A 9,308-nucleotide genomic window follows, 5' to 3' on the forward strand; every position below is an offset into this window, starting at 1 on the left:
TTCATTACAGAAATATCTTCTTACATTGAAGCTATTCCTTTGTCATCTTTTACACTGTCTTTTGAAAAACATCGTGTCAGTTGTTGTAGCCTTTTGTGCTTTTTTTGTTTCTTCTTAAAGAAGGAGACAGAACGCTTCACTGAAGGTTGTATAGCTTTTAATTATAGTTGTATTCTGGTTTTGGTTGTAGTTGTAACTTTATCTCTGAGCTCAGATGTATTGATAGATTACGTATGGAAGGAAATCTTACACAACTGCCAGGCTGATGTCACCTTTTCACTCAGTTTTAACAACTGCTTGCTACTGTTGAATTAATATCATCACTAGCCTTTAGTGCCCACCTGATGCTACCATGTCAGCCATTATTATGTGCTTTGTCATTTTCTCATCATTTGCTCATGTAACATATGCCACAAATGTTGGGTTTTTGTTGAGTCAGATATCTTGAAGTTTATTAGCATTGTTTATAATTCTATAATATCGCAGACTTGCATTCAGTCTGGATTCTGTGCTTACTGTATTACTGCACTTTACATGCATGTAACTGACCAATTGAAGACACTACATGGACTCAATGATTCAGAAATACAGTAGATAAAGCGGGTACCTCAATATAGGAACATCAGGTGTTGTGATATTATGCGACTATATTAAAGATAGTCTATTCTGGAATCTATGCCTCAATGTAACACTTGGCTGGGACAGCACTCTCCTGCTTGCTTTTTTAATCATCTATTTACAACCAGAGTGTCACTTGCAGTAGATTACATTCTCACTCCGCTATCATTATATCCGGCATCTCCCAAGGTTCTATCTTTAACCCTTACATCGATGTTTCATCGGTGAGATCATCTGAAGGTCCAGTGTTCGTTTTCACACATATATACTGATAACACTGAACTCTCCCTCTCATCGCTTCATTCCTCCACTGTTGCTGAATGATCAGACTGCTTATCCAAGGCCCAGTTAGGGACAGTGTTGATGTAGCAATTATGTCGCTACACTAGCAATCCAGCAGATTCCCAAACACATCTGGGAACAAGAGTTCAACTCTCACCATGGCAGATGTGAAAGTTGTATTCAATGAAAATCTGGAGTTTAAAAGCTAGTCTTGATTTATTTGACTCACTAATGTCCTTTAAGAAAGGAATATCTGCTGTCCTTACCTTCTCTGGTCTACATGTGACTCCAGGCCCACAGTAATGTTCATGACTCTGAAATGTCCTGGAAAGCCACTCAGTTAAAGCGTAGTTAGAAATGGGCAATTAATTCTGGTCTAGCCAGTGATGAATGAATAAAATGAAAGCATCAGCTGAGCAGAAATGTCCCTCTACTACATATGGCAAAGACATTTCCTTTTTAAACTTTTTTTAAACACTCTCCAAACTTTATTACCAACTGATTGACTCCATCCCACTCACCGGCAACAGTTCAAGCTCAAATGAATATGTTTGCAATCTTAGTGTCATACTTTACTCCCTAGATGAATAAGTGGTGGTTTGGTTGGTAGCATACCTGCTTCTGCATTGCAAGGTTCTGGGTTCAAATCCCACTCTAAGGCTTGAAGTAGATTTTCTTTTCACTTGTGGGACATGGTGGGTGACATGGTGGCTCAGTGGTTAGCACTGCATCCTCCTGTGTTCAATTCCAGCCTCGGGCGACTGTCTGTGTGGAGTTTGCATATTCTCCCCGAGTCTGTGTGGGTTTCTACCATGTGCTGCAGTTCTCTCTCACAGTCCAAAGATGTACAGATTAGGTGAATTGGTTGTGCTAAATTACCCCATAGTATCCAGGGATGTGAAGGGTCGACGGGTTAGCCATGGGAAATGCAGTGTTACAGGGATAGGGTGGGGGGATGGGTCTGGGCGGGATGCTCTTTGGAGGGTTAGTGTGGACTCGATGGGCTGAATGTCCTGCTTCCACACGGTAGGGATTCCATGATCCCCTGGCTTGATGGTAATGGTTGAGAGGGCGACATGCTGGGCCATGAGGTTGTAAATTATGCTAGAGTACAATTCTGTTGCCTTTGATTACCCACAGCAACTTCATGAATGCACAGCCTTGAGTTACTGTATCTGTTCAAAATCTCTCCCATTTAGCACAATGATAGTGCCACATACATGGTGGAGGCTATTCTCAATGTGAAGGCGGGACTTTGTCTCCACATAGACTGTGCGGTGATCATTCTTACCGGTACCTTCATGGGTAGATGTACCGACAGCAGATAGATTGGTAAGATTGAGGTCAAGTGTGCTTTTCCCTCTATTAGTACCCTCATCACCTAACCCAGACATGCTGACACTCCCTTATGATAATGATGGAGCATTGCACTTTTTCGAATGAAGTATTAAACTCAGGCCCTGTCTGCTCCCCTGGGTGGTTGTATCTGTTTCAGAAGACCGTGGCAGTCACTCTGGTGTTCTGGCCAATAATTATCCCTAAGTCAGTATCACAAAACTACAACAGATTATCTGGTCATTACCTCATTGCTGCTTTGTGTGAGTTTGATGTGTGCAAATTGGTTCCCGCACTTGTTATGACAGTGACTCCAGTTCAGAAAGTGTTTCAGTGGTCTGAAGTTGCTTTGAGACATCTAGTGGTCATGAAAAGCACTGCATATAATATTTTCACTTTGCTGCAGTTGCTTTCAATGAAACAATTTATAGAATGGATTAGATTACTTACAGTGTGGAAACAGGCCCTTCGGCTCAGCAAGTCCACAATGACCCTCCGAAGAGCAACCCACCCGGACACATTCACCCCTTCACCTAACACTATGGGTAATTTAGCATGGCCAATTCATCTAACCTGCGCATTTTTGAACTGTGGGAAGAAACCGGAGCCCCCGGAGGAAACCCATGCAGGCACGGGGAGAATGTGCAAATTCCACACAGACAGTTGCCTGAGGCAGGAATTGAACCCAGGTCTCTAGTGCTGGGAGGCAGCAGTGCTAAACACTGTGCCACTGTGCTATCCACCTTGACACAAGTCAAAGTCAAACACTAGGTTATAGTCCAACAGGTTTATTTGGAAGCAGTAGCTTTCGGAGCGCTGCTCCTTCATCAGGTGGTTGTCCCTTCTTGATTTTTTAACTATGTGTGACCCGCTCCAAAACTGGCATCTCCAAATCATGAAACAAATCAGATTTTACCATCAAAACTAATGTAGAAACTGTAGTTAGGTTCTGTTTGATCTTTCTCAGTAGATACAAAATTAAAGCATCATACTTGGTATTTGAAGTATTTTACATTACTAAATTTCTCTGTTGGTAAATTAAATAATGTAAAATAAATTTTAAAATATAAAAGAAACATAGAGAGATGCTAAAGTTTTCCTTTCCTCCTGTTTGCCATTGCTGAACCTCTCAATTATCACATATCCCTGACCCTGAATCTTAGCTGCACACCTTCCAGTTCATGGAGTCATAGAGATGTACAACATGGAAATAGAACCATCAGTCCAACCCGTCCATGCCGACCAGATATCCCAACCCAATCTAGTCCCACCTGCCAGCACCCGACCCATATCACTCCAAACACTTCCTATTCATATACTCATCCAAATGCCTCTTAAATGTTGCAATTATATTAGCCTCCATCACATCCTCTGGCAGCTCATTCCATACACGTACCACCCTCTGTGTGAAAAAGTTGCCTCTTAAGTCTCTTTTATATCTTTCCCCTCTCACCCTAAACCTATGCCCTCTAGTTCTAAACTCCCCCACCCCAGGGAAAAGACTAGGTCTATTTATCCTATCCATGCCCCTCATAATTTTGTAAACCTCTATACGGTCACCCCTCAGCCTTTGACACTCCATTGAAAACAGCCCCAGCCTGTTCAGCATCTCCCTGTAGCTCAAATCCTCCAACCCTGGCAACATCCTTGTTAATCTTTTCTGAACCCTTTCAAGATTCACAACATCTTTCCGATAGGAAGGAGACCAGAATTGCACGCAATATTTCAACAACGGTCTAACCAATGTCCTGTACTGCTGCAACATGACCTCCCAACTCCTGTACTCAATACTCTGACTGATAAAGGAAAACATACCAAGTGCCTTCTTCACTATCCTATCTACCTGCGACTCCAGTATGAACCTGCTATGAACCTGCACTTCAAGGTCTCTTTGTTCAGCAACACTCCCTAGGATCTTACCATTAAGTGTATAAGTTCCACTCAGATTTGCTTTCCCAAAATGCAGCACCTCACATTTGTCTGAATTAAACTCCATCTGCCACTTCTCAGCCCATTGGCTCATCTGGTCCAGATCCTGTTGTAATCTGAGGTAACCCTCTTCGCTGTCCACTACACCTCCAATTTTGGTGTCATCTGCAAACTTACTAACTGCACCTCTTAGGCACGCATCCAAATCATTTAAGTAAGTGACAAAAAGTAGAGGACCCAGCACCAAACCTTGTGGCACTCCACTGGTCACAGACTTTCAGTCTGAAACACAACCCTCCGCCACCACCCTCTGTCTTCTACCTTGGAGCCAGTTCTGTATTCAAATGGCTAGTTATCTCTGTATTCTGTGAGATCTAACCTTGCTAATCAGTCTCCCATGGGGAATCTTGTCGAGCGCCTTACTGTAGTCCATATAGATCACATCTACCGCTCTGTCCTCATCAATCCTCTTTGTTACTTCCTCAAAAAACTCAATCAAGTTTGTGAGACATGATTTCCCATGCACTAAGCCATGTTGACTATCCCTAATAAGTCCTTGCCTTTCCAAATACATGTACATCCTGTACCTCAGGATTCCCTCCAACAACTTGCCCACCACTGAGGTCAGGCTCACCGGTCTTTAGTTCCTGGCTTGTCTTTACCGCCCTTCGTAAACTGTGGCATCACATTAGCCAACCTCCAGTCTTCCAGCACCTCATCTGTGTCTATCGATGATACAAATATATCAGCAAGAGGCCCAGCAATCACTTCTCTAGCTTCTCACAGAGTTCTAGGGTACACCTGATCAGGTCCTGGGGATTTATCCACCTTTATCCATTTCAAGCCATGTTGTATGAAAGGAGAGAAGATTAGCCTTCCCCTTGTTAAGGATGGAAGGGTTCCTAGTGGCCTTACACAACACACAAATGGTTAAGGCATTGACATCTACTTAGTGGCATCTAACCATGGTTAGGCCAGTTCACTGCCATTCCTCTAACTGCAGTGGATCTTTTCTCTTGACAACTATCCTGTTCCCTCCATTTCCCACCCACAGCTTCCGTCTCCCAATCCCCTATTGTGAGATGAGCAGCAAGAGACAGGAAGGGGATTGCAAGAGCTAGGCTGCAAGCCAGAAAGTCAGCAGAGAGTAGGAAACCCAGAGGACTGATAGAGGCTGCTCCATAATGCTGCAATTCGGGTTTACTGTACGTGGTCCCTGATCAGACTCGGCATGAAAAGATTTTAAAATGAAACTCCTGATAATTAAACATGAACCTGAAAAGGGACCCAATTCACTGACTAATGGAAAGTAGAATAACATAAAATGAGGCAACTGAAAACAGGGATTTACTGTATCAATGCAAGTCTTCCATCTTCTGGCTTCGTTTCCAAGGCTATCATGAGCTAGCATACTCCCACCTCACTAACAATATCTGACCTGGCCCCCTTATATGGCTTTGCTTTGTAGTATGTTTTGTAATACTCCTGTGATGGCCACTTGGACTAGGTTGTTTTATTAGAGATGTGAAATGAATGTAAGCTGTGGCTGTTTTTGTTGGAATCTGAATTAAACTTTTGTGGTATCATAAACACAGGGTACTCTTCTGTGAAATTGCTGACTCAGACGGGAAGTTAACACTGACATGAATAAAATCAAGCACAAAGTAGAAATTACTACTTACAAGAGATTATAACACTTTGTTTTTCAGCTCGAAAACTCCCTCCCAACAGCAATTCATCAATTATACCAAAGTGGGAAAATTCTGGTCCGGATAAAATCTCTCAGCAATGGGAGCATTGTGGTAAACTTTGCAATCGTTATTGATCAAGGAGTTACACTGACTGTGTGGAATATATCCTCTGCTCTGATCTCCTCTCTTCACAATAGCTCTATCTTTGTGTATGATCATAACAGCACCTCCATTTCAGGTAAGTGATTACTTCGGGATCTTTTATTCTTAAAGGGGGGAAAACTATCTAGTTAATATTTGCGTGTTGCTCTCTTGACTCTTCACCCACCTTTATTAACTTGAGCTCATCCAAACTCTGCTGCTTGTGCTATTGCACTATCAATCCCATTTCCCCAAGTCCTGTGCTCAGTGGCTCCCATCAGCTCCCATTCTGACAATACCACAGTTTTGAAACGTTCATCTTTGCTTACCAATCCATCCATAGCCTGGCCCCTCAATATCTCACTCATTTTTTTCAGTCCCACAACTCTGCCAGATTCCTGAGCTCTCCAACTCTGGTCTCTTGTGTTTCTCCAATTTTCATTGTCTCACCCCTGGCATCTTGCCATCAACAACACAATGTTCTAACATTTCAGGATGAACCATTTTGGACTCGTCCCTATCCCTTTTTCTATCCTTTCGTTATGTCTTTCTCTGTCTATCTTTCTGAATTCGAATTGGTGGAATTTAAATTCGATAAATAAATCTGGATGATGAAGTTAGTCTCAGTAATGGTGGCTATCATTGGTTGTTGTAAAAACGCATATGGTTCACTCATGTCAGTTAATGAATGAAATCTTTCATCCTTACTCGATCTAACCTACAAGGAACTCCAGGTCCTCAAGAGAAATTTGATTGACGCTTAACTGCCCTCTGAAATGGACAAGCCACTCAGTTCAAAGGCAATTATGGGTGGGCACCAAATATTGACCTTACCAACGATGTCCATATTAAACGAAAAATTTTCACTGAAATAATTTTCACTAAAGCAAGACACTGATTACCACTCAAATTGTAGTTAGTTGTCAGCATTTAAAAAAAATTGATCTTAGGGTGTGTGCCTTGCTGGATAAAGCAGCCTGGTAGCTCAGTGGTTAGCACTGCTGCCTCACAGCACCAGGGGCCTGGGCTTAATTCCAGTCTTGGGTGACTGTATCTCTTTCAGAGATCCCAATACTGTGCATTTGGCGATCCAGTAAAAATATTCCTTAATGTTTTTAAACTTCATTGATAAGGCTGAAGGTGGGCTCATCACACAAAATCTATATTTTCAGGAAATGGCTTGTCCATTCTTGGCATGCCTGATTTTAAACACTTGAAACCTGGAAATAACTTTGCTCAGTTAAATCTGAAGCAATGCCTTAATGAGAGTTCTGATGACAGTCCAGCTAATCCACACAATGCAAGGAACAGGTTTTATATCTTAATTATAAGCATCTTCTTGTAGATAGACAGACACAGGGAGCAAACACCCAAAAGCAGTCTCTAAAGACTATTTAAAGAGTACCAATGCATTGAACACTCAGTTAATGAGGAGGTTGCAGTGAATGGTGTGCACGCGTGTGGCTGCCAATTACGTTAGATACACAATTCATTGGAGTTGTAACCGCGGGAATTCCATTTAATTATTTCTGAGTGTTTTCCCACTTTAGACGTTGATGAATGTACCTCCCCTATTTACAACGACTGTTCACCTCACGCAATGTGTAAAAACATGGAAGGTTCGTACGTCTGCATCTGCAGTGAGCATTACACAGATGTGAGCCCAACTTGGCCTGGCAGATTCTGTGAAGGTAAGACCTGATCTACTGGAACAAGTAGTTGAGAATTTAAGCAGGGTTTCTTTTGTGGATGTAAAATGAGAAATGTATGGGTGGCCCAAAGATCATGAAGCAAGGATTCTTTATTCCGCTTTCATCAGGTCTTTAAAAACATTGAGAGAAATTAAGACTAAGCTAGAATAATAGCGTATAGGTTCGCATCTTGGATGAGGAATCCATTGTCTGTCTGTCAGTCTCTCTATGAGGTCTATGCCCGATAACAACCCTCCCTTTGTCCAGAGAGGATCTGCAGGTACTCTCCAGCTCCAGCTCCCCTTGCTCAGTGCCCTTTCTCAGCTGCTGCTGGAGACACTTGTGGGATGCACAAGAATCTTAGGCATCACTCAGAAAATAATGTGCAAGCTACACTTAGATTAATCAGCAGGTTCCCTGCAATCCTTCAATTGAAGCCTGCCAGTATGCCCAAGAAAAGCAGGCAATTTTGTATCGCTTGCCTCTTTAGGTTTGTGGAGGTTGCAAAAGGTACCAATGTGACAACCCTCTTTCCTGACATCGTCATAGACTAATAGAAGTATATATCACAGAAAGAGGCCCTTCAGCCTATCTCACATGTGCTATCTCTTTGATTTGATTTGTCACATATACTGTGACACAGTGAAAAATATTGTTTTTCATGTCAAACAGACAAATCATAAGTACACCAGGATAATAGAACAGACTGCAGAATAGAATGTTACAGCTACAGAGAAGATGCAGAGAAAGATCAACACTAAAATGCATGAGAAAAACCGAAAGAACTGCGGATGCTGTAAATCAGAAACAAAGACAGAAATTGCTGGAAAAGCTCAGCAGGTCTGGCAGTATCTGTGGAGTGAAATCAGAGTTAACGTTTTGGGTCATGTGATTCTCAGAACTAAAACGTAAGAGGTCCATTCATAATTCTGATAACAGCAGGGAAGAAGCTGTTCTTAAATCTACTGGCACATGTTTTCAAACTTTTATATCTTCTGCCCGATGGAAGACGGTGGACGAGAGTATAACTGGGGTGGGAGGAGTCTTTGATTATGTTGGCTGCTTTTCCAAGGGATCGGCAAGTGGATACAGAGTGAAGAGTTATCCACTGAGAGACTCACCTCCATGCTCTTTTTCCCAGTCATTATAAAGAAATTTGGAAAATCTGGTGGGTGGATTCATGGCGAGCACCTAGAAATTAAATTTTATTCACAATGTTTCACGTAATTTTCATTGAATCATCATAGAATCATATAATCCCTTCAGTGCAGAAACAGACCATTTGGCCCAACAAATCCACACTGACCTTCTGAAGAGTAATCAACCCACAACCATTTCCCTAGCCTATTACTCTACATTCACCTCTAACTAATGCACCTAACCTACACATTCCATTCTGTTCAGGCCAAAGGGACCCTCACCCACCAGTCAGATGAATTCCCATTGGTTCTGTGGGGAACACCTGACAGAATCAAGAGTCCTTTAGGCCACTGTCATGGCCGCTGAACACTATGGATAATTTAGCATTGCCAATTCAGCTAACCTGCATGTCTTTGGATTATGGGAGGAAACTGGAGCACCTAGAGGAAACTCACGCAGACAATGGGAGAATGTGCAAACT

At 42.3% G+C, this 9,308-nt stretch overlaps 1 non-coding gene across 1 annotated transcript; it reads left to right on the forward strand.

Annotated features, from left to right (window-relative positions):
• Positions 1-5,010: 5,010 nt before the first annotated feature.
• Positions 5,011-5,139, forward strand: LOC122555609. The gene has a single exon (XR_006313327.1). It is a non-coding gene; the product is annotated as a U6atac minor spliceosomal RNA (small nuclear RNA).
• The last annotated feature ends 4,169 nt before the right edge of the window (positions 5,140-9,308 follow it).

This window comes from Chiloscyllium plagiosum, chromosome 12 (assembly GCF_004010195.1).
Source record: "Chiloscyllium plagiosum isolate BGI_BamShark_2017 chromosome 12, ASM401019v2, whole genome shotgun sequence".
In the NCBI taxonomy this organism is placed as follows: domain Eukaryota; kingdom Metazoa; phylum Chordata; class Chondrichthyes; order Orectolobiformes; family Hemiscylliidae; genus Chiloscyllium; species Chiloscyllium plagiosum.